This window comes from Muntiacus reevesi, chromosome 9 (assembly GCF_963930625.1).
Source record: "Muntiacus reevesi chromosome 9, mMunRee1.1, whole genome shotgun sequence".
Taxonomy (NCBI): Eukaryota; Metazoa; Chordata; class Mammalia; order Artiodactyla; family Cervidae; genus Muntiacus; species Muntiacus reevesi.
The window spans coordinates 53,377,689-53,402,035 of NC_089257.1; the positions used below are offsets into that span (position 1 = coordinate 53,377,689).

Genomic DNA, 24,347 nt, shown 5'->3' on the forward strand with positions numbered 1-24,347 from the left:
TTGGGTTGTTGTGAGAGATCATGTGACTTGCAAAGTCTAAATCGTTTTTACTGTCTTGTGCTTCCAGAGAAAGTATATGACCTCTGTTCTGTTTTTTAAAAAACAATTCTTTCATCAATTCTATACCACCTTAATCACAGTGGCTTCACCATAAGTCTTCAGTTTTGGTAGCGTGAACCTTCCAATTTTGTTCTTCAAGATTGTCTCATCTATTCTTGAGAACTGGTTGTGGTTCTTCAGTCACTCAGTCATGCCCAACTCTTTGCAACCCCAAGGAATGGCAGCATGCCAGGCTTCCTTGCCCTTCACCATCTCCTGGTGATGCCATCCAACCATCTCGTCCTCTGTCATCCCCTTCTATTCCTGCCTTCAATCTTTCCCAGCATCAGGGTCTTTTCTAATGAGTTGACTCTTCGTGTCAGGTGTTCAAAGTATTGGAGCTTCAGCTTCAGCATCAGTCCTTCCAATGCATATTCAGGTCTGATTCCTTTAGGATTTACTGGTTTGATCTCCCTACAGTACAGGGAACTCCCAACACCACAGTTCAAGAGCATCAAGTTCTTCAGTGCTCAGCCTTCTTTATGCTTCAACTCTCACATCCATACATGACTACTGGAAAAACCATAGCTTTGACTAGATGGACCTTTATTGGCAAAGTAATGTCTCTGCTTTTTAATATGCTGCTAGGTCATAACTTTTCTTCCAAGGAGCAAGCATCTTTTAATTTCATGGCTGCAGTCACCATCTGCAGTGATTTTGGAGCTCAAGAAAATAAAATCTGTCACTGTTTCCATCGTTTCCCCAGCTTTTTCACTCTATTCTTTCACCTTCATCAAGAGGCTTTTTAGTTGCTCTTTGCTTTCTGCCATAAGGGTAGTGTCATATGCATATCTGAGGTTATTGATATGTCTCCCAACAATCTTGATTCCAGCTTGTGTTTCATTCAGCCCAGCATTTCTCATGATGTACTCTGCATAGAAGTTAAATAAGCAGGGTGACAATAAACAGCTATGACATACTTCTTTCGTAGTTTGGAACCAGTCCATTGTTCCATGTCCGGTTCTAACTGTTGCTTCTTGACCTGCATACAGGTTTCTCAGGAGGCAGGTAAGGTGGTCTGGTATTCTCATCTCTTTCAGAATTTTCCACAGTTTGTTGTGATCCACACAGTCGAAGGCTTTAGTGTAGTCAATGAAGCAGATGCTTTTCTGGAATTCTCTTGCTTTTTCTATGATACAGCTAATGTTGGTAATTTGATCTCTGGTTCTGCTGCCTTTTCTCAATCCAGCTTGTACATCAGGAAGTTTTCAGTTCACATACTCTTGAAGTCTAACTTGAAGAATTTTGAGCATTACTTTGGTAGTGTCTGAGATGAATGCAATTGTGTGGTAGTTTGAACATTCTTTGGCATTGCCTTTCTTTGGGATTGGAATGAAAACTGACCTTTTCCAGTCCTTTGGCCACTGCTGAGTTTTCCAAATTTGCTGGCATATTGAGTGCAACACTTTCACAGCATCATCTTTTAGGATTTGAAATAGCTCAACTGGAATTCCATCATCTTCACTAGCTTTGTTTGTAGAGATGTTTCCTAAGGTCTACTTGACTTCGCACTCTAAGATATCTGGCTCTAGGTGAGTGATCACACCATCATGGTTATCTGGATCATGAAGATCTTTTTTGTATAGTTCTAGTTCTTCTGTATATTCTTGCCATCTCTTCTTTATATCTTCTGCTTCTGTTAGGTCCATTCCATTTCTGTCCTTTATTGTGCCCATCTCTGCATGAATGTTCCCTTGGTATCTCTGATTTTCTTGAAGTGATCTCTAGTCTTTCCCATTCTATTGTTTTCCTCTATTTCTTTGCATTGATCACTGAGGAAGACTTTCTTATCTCTCCTTGTTAGTCTTTGGAACTCTGCATTCAGATGGATATATCTTTCCTTTTCTCTTTTGCCTTTCACATCTCTTCTTTTCTCAGCTATTTTTAAGGCCTCCTCAGACAATCATTTTGCCTTCTTACATTTCTTCTTCTTGGGGATGGTTTTGATCACTGCCTTCTGTACAATGTTGTGAACCTCCATTTATAGTTCTTCAGGCACTCTATTAGATCATCCCTTGAATCTATTTGTCACTTCCACTGTATAATCATAAGGGATTTGATGTAGGTCGTACCTGAATGTTTAGAGGTTTTCCCTACTTTCTTCATTTTAATTCTGAATTTGTCAATAAGGTGTTCATGATCTGAGCCACAGTCAGCTCCTGGTCTTATGTTTGCTGACTGTATAGAACTTCTCTATGTTTGGCTGCAGAGAATATAATCAGTCTGATTTCAGTATTGACCATCTGGTGATGTCCATGTGTAGAGTCATCTCTTGTGTTGTTGGAAGAGGGTGTTTGCTATGATGAGTGTGTTCTCTTGGCAAGACTCTGTTAGCCTTTTCCCTGCTTCATTTTGTATTCTGAGGCCAAACTTGCCTGTTACTCCAGGCATCTCTTGACTTCCTACTTTTGCATTCCAGTCCCCTATGATGAAAAGGACATTTATTTTTTTTTGAAACTAAACACGTTTTAATAGAAAACAAAATACAAAATAACTCTTTTCAGAAAACAAAAATATTTAATCCTTTTCCCACAAATTAGAAGTCGCTTCATCCTCAGAGCATAGTTTTCGATGCATGTGTTCGTACTTATGATTTGTTTCACAGACTGTTCTTTAAACTGCTATTGCAAAGCAGGTGGGAGGGATGATCTCAGGAGGAAAAGATGCTGGAAAAGCCACACCTCGGAATCATTTGGAAATTCAACATTTTTTAATTCTTTCTTTTGACTTTTCACTTCTAATTATTTTCATTTCTTTACCACAATCCGACCTTTTGGGGGAGAGAATTGTTACTAGAAGTGCAGCCACAAAAAGAATCCTTCTTTCCCACCATTGCTGCAAGAGCCCAAGACTTTCTCAGTCAAATCTGCCCACCCACTTCTAGAAACATAGTTGGAGTGATCCAACTGTCACCCAGAAAATTTCCCTTTCTCCCAACACACTGTGCGACCAAGTTCTCTGAATTACCTGAACCTCAAAATTCCAAGTGTCACAGCCAGTGCCAGGAGTAAAACCTGAAAGATGAGAGCAGAGAAGCCCCCTCTGCCAGTGCTAGGTCTCCTCTTCTCAGTAATAATTATAATAACAATAATAAACAGTCCTGGTTCTCTGTAATCACAGAAAAGGAAAAACATTTGCCAGGATGACCCTGCCCCCTTGCCTAATTCTCACCCCCGCATTCCTACCTGGAGAGAGTCCCTTCCACCCGGTGACCCCGCGGCACTGCTCCTGGGGAGGGTGCCTGGCAAACATCCTCAGGTCAAGTGCAGCCCCAGCGAGGCAAGGGCACCTTGGCGCCAGAGATAGGGAGGGGCCACACGAGGACACAGTGGGGTCTCCGTGATTCCTATCTCACGTTTGCTCCCCGTCACCACCCTTTCTGCCTCTGTGCTTCCACACCTGGGGGCTGAGTGGAAAGTGGTGGGTTCGGGACATCGGCAGGGCAAGGGGGGACACGGGGCGTCTTTCACAGTCAGTCAGTGATTCTATCTGTCTGTCCTAAGACTTGCCGTCTGGAGCCCTTCGCACGCCCCAGTCTGTCATGTCAAAGATCCAAATCAATGTTCCTGACTTTCTTGTGTGATTCCGGTCACCAGCAGAGGGTTGCAAGCCATAAACCGCACGCTTAGAACATTGCTCATCTGGCCGGTATAGATGCCCACGAGCTCGCTGGACGAGCCGTCCGCGGGGGTGCTGCAGTGCGCGCTTCTGATGTCCCAGACTCGCGCGGAGTTGTCCATGGACGCGGACGCGATCAGGCTGCTGTCCGGGCTGAAGGTCAGGCTGGTGATGTTGTCCGTGTGGCCCCACAACTCTTTGTAGAGGGTCCCGGACACCAGGTCCCACAGCTTCAGCCGCTGGTCCTCGCCCTCGGGCGCCAGGTACTTACCGTTGGGGGAAAAGGCCAGGGAGAGCACAGGGCCGCGGTGGCCCGTGAAGAGCCTCACCGAGTTCCCCTGCTGGGTGCTCCACAGCCGCACCGTCTTGTCGGTCGAGCCCGTGGCTAAGTAGTTTGAATTGGGGTGGAACTTGACGCAGTCCACGTCTGCCAGGTGCCCGGCATAGATTCGCAGTGGGTACGTCCGGCCGTGCGGTCGTGGGACCCGCTGGCAAAGTACAGGCTGTGCGGGCTGTTGTCCAGGTCCCACACGGGGTAGGCGTGGCCCTGGTACCGCACGGTGTTGGTGAAGCTGCCCAGGTCCCAGTACCTGATGGACATGTCTTGGGAGCAGGAGAGCAGCCCCGAGCTGTCCGCGAGGAACCTGGTGCTGTACACTGGCCCGCAGTGTCCCCGCAGGACCTTCATCTCCGTGCCCGCGTTGTCATCCTCGTCCTCCTCCTCTAGGATATCACAAGCCAAGTGGATGCGGGACACGTCTACTTGATGGGGTTCTGACTTTAACTTTTTGGAGCGCAGACTCCACAGTTTTATCCAGGAGTTGTCGAAGCCTGCCGCGAGCAGCTTGCTGTCCGGGGAGACCTCTGCAGTGTTCAGCTGCTGCTCTGTGTTGTAGAAGGCGTAGAAGCAGATGGTGGTGAGCGAGGGGGGGCCGTCCTTGACGCGCTTGATGCTCTCCTGCAGGAGCTCCAGCGCGGCCTCATTCTGCAGGATGGGCGCCGGCACGTCGGCGGGCTCCAGGCCACCGCCCTCGCCGCGGGAAGAGCCCCCGCTGGCGTAGAGCTGGTAGTCCGTCCTCTTGGCGGGCTGCACGTCCAGGTGGATGTGCCAGGCGAGGACCCTGCACAGCGCGGTGTTGTTGTCACTCTGGAGGTAGCGGAGAAGGTAGCTGTAGCTGTCTTCCTGCAGACGAACCATGTACTTGTTGTCCAGGAAGGCTCACAGCCGGAAGTTAGGATGTCCTAGATGGTCTGTGTGGTCTGCAGCTGCTCCATGACATCCTTCTGGCTGGCGTTCTGCAGAAACATTCCATGGAAGCGGCTGTAAAAGCTTTCCACTGTGCTCTTCGGACTATTCTGGACCAGGTTGAGATGGAGGTAGACAAAGAGAGGGTAGAGGAGAGGCATCACTTCGTGGCTGTGCTGGGAGTCAGAATCGGTGAGAAAATTCCGCAGCCGTCCGAACTGTACTTCATACTGCTGGGGCTCTGCCTGGCAAGGGGCTGCGGACACTATGTTGGCACAACCAGATTCTGATTGGACTGCGAGGCTGGCAGCCATCTCCTCGGTGCTCTGCGACAGCCGCAGGCCTTGCTTCAGTGGGCCGTCCGCATCCCCGTACTGCCGGCGTTTGAGGTAGCAGGACACGGCCATCTGGATCTGCTCGGTGCGGATCCGTTGTTTCATGACTGAACATCCCAGGCGGCTCCCGCTTCCCCCGCCGCCGCTGCTGCCGGGGTCGCCCCGCGTCCGCCTCCGTCGCCTTCGCGGCAGGCTCGCTCTCCGCAGCCGGCTCAGCCAGACCCCCGAGCCCCGAGCCCCGCCGCCCCCGCGGCGGTTCTGGGCGGCCGCCCCATGACTGACTAACGCGGAGCCGCCGCGGGCTGGGCCTGGCCGCTCAGAGGGACATCTGTTTTAAGTGTTAGTTCTAGAAGGTCTTGTAGGTCTTCATAGAACCGTTCTACTTCAGCTTCTTTGGCATTAGTGGTTGGGGTGTAGACTTGGATTACTGTGATATTGAATGGTTTTCCTAGGAGATGAACAGAGACCATTCTGTCTTTTTTGAGATTGTGCCCAAGTACTGCACTTCAGACTCCTTTGTTGACTATGAGGTCTACTCCATTTGTCCTGAGGGATTCTTGCCCACAGTAGTAGATATAATGGTCATCTGAATTAAATTCGCCCATTCTGGTCCATTTTAGTTCACTGATTCCTAAAATGTTGATGTTCACTCTTGCCATCTCCTGTTTGACCACTTCCAATTTACCTTGATTCATGGATCTAACATTCCAGTTCCCTGTGCAATATTATTCTTTACAGCATCAGACTCTACTTTCACCACCAAATACATCCACAGCTGGGTATTGTTTCCACCATGGCTCAGTCTCTTCATTCCTTCTGGAGCTATTTCTCCATCCTTTTCCAGTAGCACATTAAGTACCTACTGATCTGGGGAGTTCTTTTCAGTGTCATATCTTTTTGCCTTTTGATACTGTTCATGGGATTCTCAAGGCAAAGATTGCTGAAGTGGTATTCTTGTGCCTTGGTATTCTCATCTAAATTCTACTCAGATATATGTTGATTATTAAAATGTTCTCATACAAATTACATAGAAATTTCTGTAATTTGTTTTACAAATTGCTTAATATATAGTGGAAATCTTGCCATGATATTAAATGTTCTTCTGCAACATTATTTTTAATGACTTCATCATATTTAATTATGCAGACAAACTACCATTTACTTAACCAAATGCATTGCTTGGCTATATGTTTTTCTTATTTTCCTCTCATTAAATTATAAATTGCTTCTTCAGCTTGTTCATACTCTTTTACTAAGTAATTCCACTTATAGGAATTGAACCAAAGAATAATTATCTTAAATGAAAAAAACAATTGCATGAAGATGTTGATCATAGCATTACTTATCATGAAAAATTGGAAATGACCTATTTACTGACACTTAGTAAATAGCTAATTATGATATGTCCACTTACCAGAATATTATGCAAGTGTTTAAAATAAGGATGTTTAAAATGCTCAAAGAGACAGAAAAATATGTTTTATGGAATAGGCTATATATGTGTATATACTCTTTAATTGGGAATATGAAACTATAGCTTTAAGAAAAAGTTTAGAAAGATATACACCAAGTTAAAGTTAGTTAATACCAGGGAAGAGCATTTGCTAGGAGAGGAAGGAGTAAGTACTAAATTCTTTTAGTACTTGCTAAGTACTTTTGCTTGAATATTTTATAGAACTTATGTTATAGAAAAAATTTTGAAAATCATTTTTCAAAACAGATTGTGTGATGCATTGAATATAAAATGCAATGCCCTAAGGAAAAAATAAACCTTCTGTAAAAAGCAACACTAAAGAATTGTTTAGTTATAAGCAAGTGCATGAACAGAGTCTATTATTTAAAAGGAGACTGAAACCTCTCAGCTTGGCCAATGAATATAGCACAGGAGCGTGAAACCCAGTTAAACCAGAATTATTTCCTAAGTCACACTGGATACCCTAATCACCAGCTCCTAGTGAACACAGACTGGAGACTGTTGGATCCTTAGAGGCTGATGAATACACCCAGAGTCAAGTGCATGTGGTTCTCATTTTAGAGTGTAGGCTCAAGGAGATCCTGGAAGAGACTGAATGTGACAATGGAAAATGCATTCCATGGGACTTGTGAGTATCTTGTGGGACCATAAAAATAGGCCAGAATCTGGTGGAGACTGGGTGGGAATTTTCTCTGAAGAGGTAAATATCCCTGTAGCCAATTATTTTTTATTTAGTTAGACAGTATATTGAAAACCAGAGACATTACTTTGCCAACAAAAGTCTGTCTAGTCAAAGCTATGGTTATTCAGTAGTCATATATGGATGTGAGAGTTGGACCATAAAGAAAGCTGAGCGCTGAAGAATTGATGCTTTTGAACTGTGGTGTTGGAGAAGACTCTTGAGAGTCCCTTGGACAGCAAGGAGATCAAACCAGTCAATCCTAAAGGAAATCAGTCCTGAATATTCATTGGAAGGACTGACGCTGAAGCTGAAACTCCAATACTTTGGCTCCTTGATGCAAAGAGCTGACTCCTTAAAAAAGACCCTAATGCTGGGAAAGATTGAAAGCAGGAGGAGAAGGGGATGACAGAAGATGAGATGGTTGGATGGTATCACCGACTCGATGGACATGAGTTTGAACAACTCCAGGACTTGGTCATGGACAGGGAAGCTTGGTGTGCTGCAGTCCATGGGGTTGCTAAGAGTTGGACACAAGTGAGCAATTGAACTGACCTGAGCCAATTATTTTGGAAAATGTTCATGAAATGGTCTTTGGACTATGAAGAGAAGAACCTCTCCTTTCCCTCCTACAATTGAACCAGCCAGGTACAGGCAAGCCTAGACACTGAGGGAAGACTGGAGAAATTCTGGTGGTGGATGTGACCAATCTCTGGCCATCAAGAGGCTGGTAGGGTGGACCAATGTTCATTGCAGCACTGTTTACAATGGCCAAGACTTGATAGCAACCTGTCCAAAGCAAATGTCCATTGACAGAAGAATAGATAAAGAAGATATGGTATGTATATAGAATGGAGTATTACTCAATCATTAAAAAGAATGAAATAATGCCATTTGTAGCAACATGGATGGACCTACAAATTGTCATACTGAGTGAAGTTAAGTCCAACAGAGAAGGAGAAATATCGTATGACATCCCTTATATGTGGAATATAAAAAGAAATACAAATGAACTTACAAAACAGAAAGACACTCACAGACTTAGAGAACAAACTTGTGGTTGATGGGGGGAAGGATGTGAGAAAGGGATAGTTAGGGAGTTCGGGATGGACATGTACACACTGCTATGTTTAAAATGGATAGCCAAAGAAACACATGAAAAGATGCTCAACATCACTCATTATCAGAGAGATGCAAATCAAAACTACAATGAGGTACCATTACTCGCCAGTCAGGATGGCTGCCATCCAAAAGTCTACAAGCAACAAATGCTGGAGAGGGTGTGGAGAAAAGGGAACCCTCTTACACTGTTGGTGGGAATGCAAACTAGTACAGCCACTATGGAGAACAGTGTGGAGATTTCTTAAAAAACTGGAAATAGAACTGCCATATGACCCAGCAATACCACTCTTGGGCATACACACTGAGGAAACCAGATCTGAAAGAGACACGTGCACCCCAATGTTCATCGCAGCACTATTTATAATAGCCAGGACATGGAAGCAACCTAGATGCCCATCAGCAGATGAATGGATAAGGAAGCTGTGGTACATATACACTATGGAATATTACTCAGCTGTTAAAAAGAATTCATTTGAATCAGTTCTAATGAGATGGATGAAACTGGAGCCCATTATACAGAGTGGAGTAAGCCAGAAAGATAAAGAACATTACAGCATACTAACACATATATATGGAATTTAGAAAGATGGTAATGATAACCCTATATGCAAAACAGAAAAAGAGACACAGATGTACAGAACAGACTTTTGAACTCTGTGGGAGAAGGTGAGGGTGGGATGTTTCGAGAGAACAGCATGTATATTATCTATGGTGAAACAGACCACCAGCCCAGGTGGGATGCATGAGACAGGTGCTCAGGCCAGGTGCACTGGGAGGACCCAGGGGAATCGGGTGGGGGAGAGGTGGGAGGGGGGATCGGGATGGGGAATACATGTAACTCTATGGCTGATTCATGTCAATGTATGACAAAACCCACTGCAATGTTGTGAAGTATTAGCCTCCAACTAATAAAAATAATTGAAAAAAAAAAAATAAAATGGATAGCCAACAAGGATTTACTGTATAGCACAAGGAACTCTGCTCAATGTTATGTGCCAGCCTGAAAGGGCATGGGGTTTGAGGGAGAATGGATGCATGTATATGTATGGCTGAGTCCCTTTGCTCTTCACCTAAAACTGACATAACATTATTTGTTAACAGGTTATACCCTAATATGAAATAAAAAATTTTTTCTAAAAAGAGGCAGGAGCGCTGGAGCAGCAACATGGTATAGTTAGTGGCAGCAGCAGCAGTCATAGAACAGAAGGGCTGACCCTGAAGCAGCTGACATTCTCATCTGGAGGCAGTGTCTGCAAAACCAGAACTCTGACCTCAGAGGGCTCACGTCTAGGATCAATACTTCCTCGCACCCTTGGGTGCTAGGCTCGCATCATTCCATCTAATTTGAATTGTGCTGCCCCACAGAGTAATGGTGGGTAAGGGTTTCATTCATCAATAACAAGCCACAGAGCTGACAGAATGACTCCATTAGCCCTGGCAAGTGGCCAGCTCTTCTCTTCCCTCTTTGCCAGAAAATTAATGAGACCATTTATTGGAAGGTAGACAACTAACCACTGCATTTGATAGTGTTGTAGGTCAAACTGCTCACATTCTGCTACACTTACGCTTTCATCAGGAAGAAGTAGAGGAGAAAGACCCTAGTCATGTGCCAGGTATTCTTTCCAAACATTATTTCTCTTAATCGTCACAACTGCCTTCTCTCCCCCGGAGAGCAAGTGTTACAATTAGCTCCTTTTCACAGAGAAGGAAACTGAGATATAAAATGAAAATTGACCAAATTACACAGGTGATATAAATAGCAGAGTGGGGATTTGAGCCAATATATCCAACTTCAAAGTTTCTCTCTTGTCTTTCTCTTCATGATAACATCCTCCCTCCTTGTTTATTGTTGCACATAAAGCGCTTAAAGGAATGTCTGGCAAATAGCAAGTGTTCTATAAATATTATCGACTCCTCCTGGGATTTTGCTGAGGTCAGGGCTGGTCAGGCTGGTTCCTGAGCCTGAATTGCAGTAATTCAACTTTGTTGGAGGAAAATATAAAAGCCTAGAAGGTGTCACTGAGTGAAGGAAATTTCCACACTTATGGCTGAAATCCTTAATCTGAAAATGTAGCATCCTGTCAGATCCATTTATTTAAGACAAAAGATTGAGATCCAACTTTACTAAAACAGAATGTGTGTGGTGGATTAAGTGCTTTAAAAATGCAAAGCAGGTTCTAGAACTTATTGAACACTTTTCTTAATTAAGCAAATCTTTTATCCAGCAAAGGACAGGAATGTTCTTCAGTTTCAGATGATCTCAGTGATTTCTATTACTGGTGGCTCAGGAAGCAAGAGTGACTGCTTCTTGGCAGGCAGGTGGAGTCCTCTGAGGTTCTGGAAAGAGCAGAAACAGCAGCGGGGAGCGAGTCTGAAACTGGGCAGGACACGACAAGTCTACCTGAAAGCCATCTCAAGACAGCCACTTGTGGAAGCAAATCGTGGGGTAGGGCAGCAAGGGTCTCTGGTGAGTGAATGGCCCTCCCATCATGCCTAGATTCTCTCTCCTTTAGAGGGGCTCCCACTTGGCTCACGCTGTTGCCACTGTCTAATCTGCTGGGGGTGCCGCCACCAGCTTTGAAGATGGGCCTTGCAGAAATGGAAATATCTTTTAAGACAGCCTGAATCCCCCCCAAAACTTTACTAAATAATAAGAACAAAAAGAAAAGATTATAGAAAGTGCATGCAACCTAAAAATAGACTTAGAAAATGATGTTTTACATTTGTTTCTTTTATTCCAACTTCCATGGCTTCTGGCACTGAAGGTTTGCTTCATTTCACTTGTCCTGCGTGTCTTGCCTCCTGTGCTTGTCTGGGCTGTTTCCACCACACCCAAGCCTGCCTCTCAGACATCCTTGAGCTTCCAGGTAAAATGACCTGTGACCTACTTCTCCACCAGTTCTCCCTTTATTCTTGTCTCCGTCTGAGTGCATGGTCTTGCTTTCTTCTCAGCTGATGAGCAAGCCTCTGGTGGTTGATGCAAACACACGAAGAAACTGTACAGATGAGTACCCTATTTCCTACTTACAAAGGTAAGTTTTATCCATTTAGAGTCCAAAGGAATAACATCTCAAACACTAAACAATACCCTCCCTATCAGACACAGGGTAGCAGAAATATAATTTTTTACATAGAAACATTATCATCATAGTAAGGATTTTTTTTTCCTGATCCAACTCCTGGTGGTGCCTAATCACCTCTCATTTTCTATGACGTATCTTCTAATAATAAGGCCTCATTGCTAATGGGTTTTTCTTTAACATTATAGAGTGTCAAGCTTTACCCAGGCCGTGATCGGTCCTTTTTTTGTGATTTATTTATTTATTTTATTTCTGCATTACTCAGAAGACACAGGTCTTCTGGAATTTTGTTCAAGAATTTCAAATTGTCATCAATGCAAATTGCAAAAGCAAGTATCACAGACACAGCTTGAGCACCGTGTATGTTCATACTGTTAGTGTGTTTTTATGTGCACCATAAGCAAATAGCAAAGGACCAGTCATTAAAGGTAATGAGAGACAGCATCCCCATCTGTCTGCAAAGTCATGCTAGATGGATGTCTGCTAGAAGGTAAACAGCCATGGCTTCTGTGAAACAACAGCGTACAGTGACAGTAGAAGATAGTCTGTGATTAAAATACAGCTGGAGCAGGTGTAAACAAAGATGACTGAGATAAAAATGAATTACTAAGAAATTAAAAATGTAGGAGTAGAGGACTGATGAGCGGAAGAAGCAGCACTGCAGAAAATCAGATCAGTGATGTGGAGGCAAATTTCAGAGGGTCTCCCAGGATTCGGAGAAAAAAGAATGAAGAGATGAAAACAATAAAAGATGATATGATAGCTATGAAAAGTGGAGAAATGAGATCCAATCTAAGAATAATAAAAATTCTTGATTAAAAAACCAATTAAAATAGAAACAATAATCAATGACACATTGAAGAAAAATTTCCTGAGCTAAAAACATATAGGTCTTTATATGTTTTATAACACATTACTTTGAATAATTTTAGATTTATAGAAAAGTTGTAAACACAGAGTTCCCATATACCCTTTAACCAGTTCTCCCTAATGTTAACACCTTAAGAACCCATGATACCTTTGCCAAAACAGAAATTTAGCATTGGCACATGAAAGTTAACTAAACTACAGGCTATGCAATTTTCACCAGGTTTTTCATTGGTATTCTTTTACTGTTCCAAGATTCAATCCAGGATACCACACTGCATTTAGCTTTTATATTTCTATAAAAATCGAATTGCTGTGAGAGACCAAAATATTTGAGATTTTCAAAAGAGGTCACTCCTCATACTTCACCCTGTCTCCATCCTGATTTCCCCCATTTCTGATTTTTCAATTCCTTCTGGCTTTTCTCCTTGTCCCTGATGCACACTATGACCTTAGATCTTCTATCAGTAATGACTTTATTCTCCATTCGCACTGAACTGCCTTGGGGGTCTCAGGTAAAGTCGCTTTCCATCCCTTGTTCTATCCCCAGCACCCTCTCACCCATGGCCTCCCCTGAGGTGACAGGTGCACTGTCACCTCAGACTCCCCTGAATTTCTCTGCTACTATGTATTGAAAAGACAATTTAGGTCTGGAGAAGGCAAAGAAAAAATGAAAAATCAAAACCATTTCTATTTGCACACAACTCTATATGCCTCCTTCTTACCCTTGATAAATGTTAGACCCTTTGAAAATACCATTATTTCTTTTTTTTTTAATTAATTAATTTATTTTTTATTAGTTGGAGGTTAATTACTTCACAACATTTCAGTGGGTTTTGTCATACATTGACATGAATCAGCCATAGAGTTACATGTATTCCCCATCCCGATCCCCCCTCCCACCTCCCTCTCCACCCGACTCCTCTGGGTCCTCCCAGTGCACCAGGCCCGAGCACTCGTCTCATGCATCCCACCTGGGCTGGTGGTCTGTTTCACCATAGATAATATACATGCTGTTCTCTCGAAACATCCCACCCTCACCTTCTCCCACAGAGTTCAAAAGTCTGTTCTGTACATCTGTGTCTCTTTTTCTGTTTTGCATATAGGGTTATCATTACCATCTTTCTAAATTCCATATATATGTGTTAGTATGCTGTAATGTTCTTTATCTTTCTGGCTTACTCCACTCTGTATAATGGGCTCCAGTTTCATCCATCTCATTAGAACTGATTCAAATGAATTCTTTTTAACAGCTGAGTAATATTCCATGGTGTATATGTACCACAGCTTCCTTATCCATTCGTCTGCTGATGGGCATCTAGGTTGCTTCCATGTCCTGGCTATTATAAATAGTGCTGCGATGAACATTGGGGTGCACGTGTCTCTTTTAGATCTGGTTTCCTCAGTGTGTATGCCCAGGAGTGGTATTGCTGGGTCATATGGCAGTTCTATTTCCAGTTTTTTAAGAAATCTCCACACTGTTCTCCATAGTGGCTGTACTAGTTTGCATTCCCACCAACAGTGTAAGAGGGTTCCCTTTTCTCCACACCCTCTCCAGCATTTATTGTTTGTAGACTTTTGGATAGCAGCCATCCTGACTGGCGTGTAATGGTACCTCATTGTGGTTTTGATTTGCATCTCTCTGATAATGAGTGATGTTGAGCATCTTTTCATGTGTTTGTTAGCCATCTGTATGTCCTCTTTGGAGAAATGTCTGTTTAGTTCTTTGGCCCATTTTTTGATTGGGTCATTTATTTTTCTGGAATTGAGCTTCAGGAGTTGCTTGTATATTTTTGAGATTAATCCTTTATCTGTTTCTTCATTTGCTATTATGAAAGTACCATTATTTCTTTTTCACAGAAGAAAAAACTCTTCATGGCTGGGTTTGTGGGGCTGCTTCTCTGCTGGCTATTGTCCTGTGAGTTCACTAGAGGATATTCCAGAGACTTGGGAACGCCCACCCGTGCTATCAAACTCTCTAAGAAGTGGGAATAAAATCAGAACACCTATTCACTAATTTATAGTGAGCAATACTCATGAGGGATGAACCCATCATTGTGTGGACCTGACTGGCCAGCTCCATATGAGCCAAATTACTGGATGGCTGCTTGTGAGCATGGGAACAGAACAAGGGAGCTATGGAATTGAAAATTTTAATGGCATCAGGGCCTAAAAAACTGATGCTCCTATTTCCCCAGGGAGGACAATTCTGTCCAGTGGCTTAGGTGTTACCTGGTCAAGCTGGGCACTGTTTCCTCTGGGCACTGTTTGGAGAGCACCTCTCTCTGTGCTTAAATAGCTGCTTTCTCTAAATATGACCATATTTTCCTTAAATTCTTGTCTGGATCCAGGAGTCATACTGGCTCATTAAGCTGATGATTGTTGTTGTTGTTCAGTTGCTAAGTTACGTCTGCCTCTTTGCAACCCCAAGAACTGCAGCACGCCAGGCTTCCCTGTCCTTCACTATTTCCTGGAGTTTGCTCAAATTCATGTCCATTGAGTTGCTGATGCTATCCAGTCATCTCGCCCTCTTTCATCCCCTTCTTCTCTTGCCTTCAGTCTTTTCCAACATCAGAGTCTTTTCTAATGAGTTGGCTCTTCGAATCAGGTGGCCAAAATATTGGAGCTTCAGCTTCAGCATCAGTCCTCCCAGTATAAGCTGATGAAGGTTCTGATCAATTGTATAGGACTCTGAATTTTAACCCTCAAAGGCTCACTTCCAAGTCCTTGTGTATGTATACCTGTGTATGTATGTATGTATGTGTGTGTGTGCATACATGTATGTTACTTACTGTCATCATACATTCTCTGTGTTCCCTTGAATGCTGCTCTCCCTCCCCCAGCAAAGTGGGGAGGACCATGAATAGAACAGCAGGAACCCCCCATGTGCCAGGCCCACGTCAAGGAGTAGATAGAGCAACACCTGAACAGTCCCAGTCCCTAACCTCGTGGAGCTTGTGGACAGGTAGGGATACTGCCATTGATAAAATAACCACACATATGACTTCAGTGAAGGCTGTGAAGGACAGGGACGGGCAGGCATGGGCCACCTAAGGGCAGAGACTTGCTGTAGCTATGGAGGTCAGGTAGGCTTTTTTTGAGAGATTCACACTGGAGCTGGCGTTAAAAGCTTGAGTGGAAGTTAACTAGAGGAATGGGGAAGACAGAGGGTTCGTCATCTCCCAGACCCAGTCTTCATCCTTGTCCTTCTCGCTCTGTGCCCCTGGGGGCTGATCTCCCCACTCCCAGCCTCCTGTCCCAGTCTCAGGGAAGCCCTAGCTCCTCAGGGAGTCAAAGGGAGAGAGGAGCATGAGGTCAGGCTCCAGGGTCCCCAGACTCTGTCTTCTTCCCTGGGGCGCTGCCTCGGGGAGGGGGGACAGGCTGGGTCCTGCGTTCTCTCTCTGGCAGTGCTGCCCTTTGACCCACGAGAGGGGCCCCTGCATGCCTTAGTGTTCCGGTCCTCCTCCAGCTGCCCCGCTGCCCAGGGTCCGTGAGGCCGTGCCCCTATATTTTGTGTGCTGGCCTCTCAACTGAGCCCGAGGCTCAGTGCTTGGCTGGACGCTGTGTGGTGCATGTGTGTGGGTCCCAGGCACAGCAGGGCCCTGAAGGCTGGGGTGTCCGCTATATGCATGAGGTCAGCCATGGTTATAGGCAGAGGCAAGGATGAGGAGAGAAGAGGGTGGGCTATGGGGGGGCTCAGGCCCAGACATTCCCCTTCTGCCATGTTGTCCCTGCACAGAACTGTAGGTGGTGGGGGGCTTCTAAATTCAAACCCCAGTCTCCCAGGTTGTTCTAAAGGTTTATTTGCCAAAGTCAACAGATAGAATATATTTCATTTAGCAGTTTTTTAGTTTGAGTTATGACTTTCAAATATTTAGACATGTGGTTTGGAAGGCCTCCAAGTGTTCTTATCATGCACCCACAAATGTGTGGGGTGAACTGCTTCCAGGAACCCCTCCCTTCTTCATTGCTGGTCTCTTTGGGCCTAAGGGTAGGGTGCCCTAGGCACAAATCCCCTGTACTTCCCCTGCATCCAAACCTTTGTAAAGGCCCCCTGCAAGTAGACCCTCCTTGAATTATACTATTTTGAGTTGGCCATCTGTCTCCTGTCGGGACCCTGATTGGTTTAGCAGGTGTTACAGGCAGAAGGAACAGCATGCAAAACACACACAAACATTAGCTCAACAGCCACAATAACCCTTAGCCCTCCCACCTCCTTTAGCATTATCTCTCCACCTTGCTTGCTACAACTAATGGCTTGCAGAAAAAATGAAAGATATAAGCAGAAGTGGGTATGTGTGTATGTGTGTGTACATGGGGAGAGGGATGGCGTATTTCAGATGGTACCATCCTCTCACATGGTACTTTCCCAGCCTTGCAGAATAAGCATGGGTGCTCCAAGGCCCCTGTTGGAGATCTGCCTGGCATGAGCTAACCCCTGGTATCCTCTGATGCTCCCCAGGCCGATTCCCACTGCCAGAGCAGGAAGAAGGCAGTGCCAGCCCTCAATCTCTGAAGTTCCTCCCTGCAGGACAATTGGATTCTGGCCCCTCTTGCCCCTCTCCCCAGGGTGCTGCTTCCCCAGTTTTGCTTACTTGGCCTCCCTCACTTCCCTAGTTCCCTAGGAAGTATGCAAATGTCCCTCCCCCTACAAAGTACTGGAAGCCAGCTCAGATGAGGTCATGTGCATGAATGTAACTGGGATGCTAGACAAGCACCACTGGTGGTGTAATCAAAACACAATTTTCTTTTTTGTCTCCCACACCCTTTTGCAATTTATTTAGTGGGAATAAATCTCCCCCTGCCTGGGATGAAATCTCGAGCAAGCACACAATTACTCTGCTCACTCTCAGGTAATAGATATTCCTAGGTCATTTTAAGTTGCAAATACAGTCTAATTTAGTAATTAGAATGTTCAGTCCCCAACTCTAATGGTAATTTAACTTGGTGTCTTCTCCTCCTCTTCCCCCTAGCTGGGACTGACTTCAGGGTGGGAGACTGTAATGGGAAATAGCATGGTGGTGTGGCTGCGTCCCTGCTTCTCTGCCCAGGGCTTCTCACTATCCAGTCTCCCCAGGTGAAGGGAGGTGAAGTTGGCGGAAAAGTCTTACTTGAAGTGTATAGTCTTTTCTGGTATCAGCCTCTTTGAGCCTGGTAATGTTTGAACTAACCTATTCCCTTCTGGAGGGAAGCGCAGTATGGCTCAATGGTAAAGAATCTGCCTGTGATGCAAGAGATACAGGAGATGCAGGTTTGATCCCCGAGTCAGGAAGATACCCTAGAGGAGGGCATGGCAACCCACTCCAGTAGTATTCTTGCCTGGAAAATCCCATGGACAGAGGAGCCTGGCAGGCTACCATCCATGGGGTTGCAAAGAGTCAGACACGACTGAGAATGCAAATTGATTCCCTTCTGGGGTGTTCTCTCAGGCTTTCTGGGGTTTGCTGTTAGACTTCTCTTGTTCAAATTTATCTTCCCCCCAAGGGACATGTATCTTTTTTTCTGGGTGGTAAATTCCTTGCCCTCCAGTCAGATGTTAGGACCCTGGGCTACTCTTCTTGAGTTTAGCCTACATGTGTCCTGTGGGAAAATACTTACCCTTGCCAGAAAATCTCTAGAAGGGCAATAAATCTGTGCTAAAGGCAGCGACCTCTCCAGGATCCATCAGGATCCATCAGGAAAGCATCAGCCTCTTGGTCTTCCCATCCTCTAGATCTCCCAGGTACTGAAAGCATGCCTGTAAGATTATCCCTGGAAACTTGGTTCAGCTCTCATGTGTCCTTCTTTTTCTTTGACTGTCAGAAAGTTCAGAAGTAAATTGGCAGCTTCCCTTTATAATCAGCTAGCAGTTCTGCAGCCCGTACATCTGTGCTTTAATTTTTCTGCTGAATCATGCCTAGGAGAGTGTTGCAGACCAGTTTTCCTGGGGAAGTGCACTCTGAGATGGAGGTCTGTGTTCAGGAAATGTATTGGGATGTCCTCTTGTTAGTAAGACCTGTAGGGTCTGGGGGTGGGTTGCGGGGAGAAGCAGGGCTGTCATATCAGAGGGAAAACTGTAGTGTAATCACATAAAAAGTGTCAGCCAGTTCTTGGAGAGTCCTGTCTTAGATGGTGTTTCAGAGTTGTCTTGAATTGGAGCAAGGGGCTGGGCCTTCTGGGCCTTTATACTCCCGCGTGCACTGATCTTTGGATAGGTGGTTTAACTTCTGTGAGGCATGTGTGGGATCTGGGTAGCATACTACAGCATCTACTACAGTGAGAAACACACCTTCTGGTAAGGCACTTAAACCTCAGAGTCACACCCTGAGTTTGAATTCTAGCTGAATGACTTTTTCTTTCTTAACTAGTTCTTTAATTTCCTCATCTACACAATAGATATTGATTTTATCTACCTCATAAGTGTTTTGCAAGGATTCATTGAGTAATCTGTGTAAAGGATAGCAGACTGTTAGTCAGCACTCAATAAATGTGAGCTATTAACATTATGTAGTTCCTATATTCTCTGGTCTAAACTTTATATTTGTTATTTATGTGGTTATATTATATATAATGTTCTCAGTATCTTCAAAACCTCAACAGTTATAACCCTACTAACTACTTCCTTTGAGGCCTATCATGTGGGGACTGTGCTGGAACCTGGGGTGGGGCAGAATCTGCAGGAAGAGAAGAAATAAGACAAAGCTGACAGATACTGTTTGACGAACGACATTAAGATACTTACAAATCCTGCCTCCACAATGTGGTTTCTGAACAAGGCCAAAGATATTATATTATCTATCATAAGGAGATTTTCCATTTCCCATGTAGAACCCTGCCAGGCAGTTAAATGACATAGAAAACATGATGACAGCTTGCTATGCTCCTGACCCCATTATGCAGCCGGTGCATGAAATATGTCTCCTTTGAAAATAAACAGTTATTCATCAAGTTGTCTCTTGCTAGCATGCTATAATTATCTTCCCAAAGTTATGAATGAAATGATAGGTTCCCAACAAAAAGAGCATGATGTAAAGATGGGTTTCAGCAGCATTAGTTTGTTTCCAAGGGAAGGTTGGGGCTGCCTCCCCCTGCCTTCTTTTGCTACTGAACACATGTCTCAAGATGGCTAACTTCATGCTGTGAATGGATGAGGGAGGGGCCCCTGGCGGAGCATCAGAGCTTTTAGGTACCCAACTGGGAATCATGGCCACATATTTCTGTTGGTCTGCTTCAAGGCTGAGTGAGTCCAGCATTATGTCTCCAGCTTTCTGGAGGCTGAAATGGGCCCAAGGAATATGAGGCCAGATGGGAGACCAAAACTGATCCAAGGATGCAGGCATTGTCCACAGAGTTGGCTGGATGCATTTGTGAGGGTCGGGGCGTGAATCGTGAGTAGGAGTGGTAGCTGCCTGGCCTTAGTAATATGTTACTGAAAACCAGATATTCCTTCCTTTGGTCTATGTGATTATTCCTTGTTCATGGCTATAGAAGCAAAACCTATCAGCTGTATTCAGTAATTTCTCCTTGGAATATATTAGTGTCCCAGAGTTTGGTCTAACATGGAAGCACCCCTCACTCATAGCAGGTGAGAAAACCTCCTTATTCCCTGAGACATGAAGCCACTAAGCTCAGCACTGAGTCTCCCTCTGTGACGCCCCGGTGTGTCTGTGCTCATCCTTTCTTCTCAGACCCCTGGCACAGAGGAAGAATGTCCTTACTCTTGTCCAGGGAAAATGCATTTCATCTGGCTCTTTTCTTTTGACTTGTATCTTTTATTGCCTTAGCACTCTCGCCTCATCAAGTATTCCATCATTGTGTAAATAAAATGCTTTACATAGTGCCTGACACATAAGAATTCAACTCATATTGGGCACTACTACTGTTTCCATCACCAAGAAGATGCCAGTCAACTTTTCACATGGGGATCAGTTCATATCTTCCACTTAGAACAGTGTGTTCACTGAGTAAATGCTATTCTAGTGTTGGTTATTGTTATCCTCCCCTCTCCTCCTTCTTAACCTCATCATTATTATTTTTATTATCACTATTATTACCCACCAGGGTAAAATTTCTACAAAGAGTTCTTTAAGGTGACTGACTACTAGAGTGACATACACTGCATGAGTGAGTTGGATCTAATTATGAAGCATTGAAAGCAAAAAGCAAAGTCATTTCAGAAGCCATTGTAAGCTCTGATGATAGATAATTTCTAAGGTAAATTATCTATTTTATATATACACACTACTGTATACAAAATAGATAACTAATAAGGATCTACTGTATGGTACAGGGAACTCTATTCAGTGCTCTGTGGTGACCTACATGGGAATAGAATCTAAAAGAGAGTATATGTATATATATGTATAACTAATTCACTTTGCCCTACAGCAGAAACTAACACATCATTGTAAATCAGCTATACTCTAATAAAAATTAACTGAAAAAAAAAAAAAATAACCCCCTGAAGCTGTATATCTTAGACTCTATATTCATAGTTTCTCTTTTCAGTCTAATGGCTCCTGCCCCCACTATTCCAACTAAACGGCTGAAGATCACAAATGCCTCCCACTTTTAGGAGCTTTTAGGATTCTTCTCCCACTCCTCTGACTTTCCTTTCGCTGTTTCCCTTCTGGCCCTTCTTCTTCTATCCAGATTTCAAATTTCGGTTCTTTCCCCAATAGGGTGGCCAGATTTAGCAGGTAAATGTTTTACCAGGCAACTCTAGTCAACTCTCTTCTTGCCCATTTATGTTCTCCCTGGGAAAGCTTTTCCTTGGCTTCCCTATTCTTCTGCAGACATGTCTCAAGGTCTGTATCACCAGCTCTGCTTCCTGAGGCCCAAGCTGAGAAGTCTAGTCACCTCCTAGTTGTCAGACTCCTCAAGCTGCATATACGGTCTGCCACCTCAAAACATGCTCTTCCCCAGTGTTCCAAGCCTGGGATACAGTTTCCTTTAAAGGAAGGAGTACAGAGCTCCTCTCTCCTCTTTCCAAGCTCTTCCCTGCTTCTCCCAGAGAGGAGAAATTGATATGCATGGGTTAGATTTTAAAATCTAATCAGGCCCTATTTATTTGCGAGACATCACTATAACTTTAGAACAGGGGCTGGTGAACCTTTTCTATAAAGGGCTAGATAATAATTAAGTTAGGCTTTGTGGGCTATGATCCTCTCTGTTGAAGCTAAAAAATAGTCATTGACCATAGGTAAGTGAATGGGCATGGCTGTGTTCCAATAAAATTTTATGTACGGACATTAAAGTTCAAATTTTATATAATTTTCACTTGCCATGAAATATTATTCTTCTTTTAATTTTTTCCAGCCATTAAAGAATATAAAAATCATTCTTAGCTTGTGAGTCACACGAAAACAAGCAATGGACCCTATTTGAACCACATTCCATAGTTTGCCAACCTCTACTTAAAAAGGTATGGGTGGAACTTTTCTCTGTTGTTTTGCTTTCTCTGTAGGGCAAAACTTGTTTGCTGACCCAGGACTTTCTCCACCTAAGCAGATCTGACCATTTGTCTCTTATCTGTTTCTTCCTTCTATGCCTCGAAAGTGATAAGGGTCAGCAGCCAGCCTAGCTGTCTTGTACTCAGGCTCTCTCTGGCTTCTTTCCACCATGTGATCAAAGCAGCAAGAGTTGAAACCTGAGTCTGGGCTTTGAGGGAGAAAGGAGCAGGAAAACTGGGCAGAATTCTTTATCTGCTCTACCTTGCTGTTTTATTTGTTCTCTCCGTGTGTGTGTGTGTGTGTGTGTGTGTGTGTGTCTTCTCTTTGGAAAAGGATCGTGGTAGACCCTGGTTTTCTGACTAAATACTAAATAATAGTACCCCAATTCCCAGTACTATTTCTAACAAATAATATCATCCTTCCAGGATGCCAGCTCAAAAATGTAAATCATCTTTGACTGTTTCCTGATCTGTTACCTATCTCCATACCCAACCAATCTCAAATTGCTGTAGGCTCTGTTGCTGTTTTGTGTCTTAATGTTGATCCCCTCCCACCCTCTGCTCTTGATGCTTTTGTAACATGCATTTGAATGGGCGTGAGATAATGTTTAAAATTGCAGTGGGAGTAGGGTAAAATTTTATGGTGATTATATGATATCAGAATTAACCAGAGATTTAAACTTGTGTAGAGCAATGGTAAATAAACAATGATTATGGAGGGATTTCCCCGGCAATCCAGTGGTTAAGACTTTGCCTTCCAATGGAGGGGATGTGGGTTCAATTCCCAGGTCAGGGACTTAAGATTCCACATGCCTTGTAGCCAAAAGAAGCAAAATGTAAAACAGTAGTGGTACTGTAACAAACTCAATAAAGACTAAAAAAATAGTCCATATAAAAAAATCTTTTTAAAAAAAGTGATTATGGAGGAAAACAAGGTGGTGACTATGAGCAGACATATGACAGTGGCCATGGCCTCGGAAGGAGAGGCTGGCTCCACAACGTAACACAGATGCTGCGTTGTTTGCAAGGCTGCACATTCTAGGAATATATTAGAAACTGTCAAAAAAATTAATAACACAGACATCTGTTGGAAAAAGTGGCAGCTCTGAAGAGAGCAGTGGAGAGGCTCCTGGGATCTGAAAAGTGCTCTTCTCCTCCTTTTTCTTTGCTCAGACTTTGGATTTATGAATATACTCACCCGTCCCCATCCCATTTAGGCAGACTTGTTAGCCTTGATTAGAAAATTTAATATCTATGGTATGTTTTCTATGTTAATTAACTTTCTCTCTATGACCTTGCGTTTAAAATATCTACAAAGAACATGGAGGACACAACCCTATTTCTTAAATATGACAAATATCCCTGGAGAAAGAAACGGCGGCCCACTCCAGTGTTCTTGCCTGGAGAATCCCATGGACAGAGGAGGCTGGCAGGCTACAGTCCATGGGGTCACAAAGAGTCAGACACGACTGAAGCGACTTAGCACCGCACACAAGACAAATATATTCCCAGATCTGCTGGGAGCAGAAGCACCACTCCAGACCAGCTTTCCTTGAGGAGGGACCCTTGAAGACTTGTGGAGAGAAGTGTTCACCCATGTGCGCTGCCCTGCCGTCTCTAGTCTGGCTGTCCAGTTTCTGCCTACACCCAAACCTTCCTCAGCAGAGTCATCTTGATGAAAGGACACATCTGAGCAAGCGACTCTCCGCAGAAACTCTCAGTGGTAGAGTTCTCCTGCTGCCTACAGATAAAGCAAACTCCTGAACACAGTGTTGGAGCTCTTCCTTTGAGCCGCCTTCCACAAGCTTCCAGCCCCACCTCTGACTGTGCCCTGTCTGGCCGCCCTGACGGTTCAGGCACTGAACCTCCGTGATACAGACTGTTCATTCGATTTCTCTACACTGAACAAATCACATACTCTTTTGTACCTGTGCTATTGCACAGCTCCCTTTGTTTGAAATGTTCTTGTTCCTAGTCTCTGCCTATTAAAAGCCAACTCAGCTTTCAAGGTCAAATCCTGTCTTTTCCATGAAAGTTTCCCACATCCCCTCCGACTGTTTCCCACAGCACATTGCCACTCCTTTGTTAAACATTTGTTCATTCTGACTTTTGTCATCTTTTAGTTTGATCACACATTTGTTCATTCCAGAAATACTGACAAATGACCTCCTGTGTGTCAGGCACTGTGTCAGGCACAGGAGATAAACTGGGAGCAAGATTGAAATCTAGCTACTCTTACTGACTGCGTGGGGTGATGGGGACCACTGGTCCTCGCTCCCTATGAGCATCATGAGGTAAACTGAGATGTTCCTGGGCAGTGTGAGTTAGAGAAGAGTAGCAGTCAGTTTTCCCGGCTCGCATGGGTTTTACTGAATGGGGTGTACAAACCTGATGGGA

At 44.1% G+C, this 24,347-nt stretch overlaps 1 long non-coding RNA gene and 1 pseudogene across 1 annotated transcript; one reads left to right on the plus strand and one right to left on the minus strand.

The window, feature by feature from the left end:
* Positions 1-3,656: 3,656 nt before the first annotated feature.
* LOC136175942 (TAF5-like RNA polymerase II p300/CBP-associated factor-associated factor 65 kDa subunit 5L pseudogene) lies at positions 3,657-5,993 on the minus strand (annotated as a pseudogene).
* Positions 5,994-10,914: 4,921 nt separating this feature from the next.
* On the plus strand, positions 10,915-23,937 carry LOC136175243 (uncharacterized). The gene is made up of 4 exons (XR_010664441.1): positions 10,915-11,040; positions 11,339-11,440; positions 11,526-11,605; positions 23,269-23,937. It is a non-coding gene; the product is annotated as an uncharacterized lncRNA (long non-coding RNA).
* The last annotated feature ends 410 nt before the right edge of the window (positions 23,938-24,347 follow it).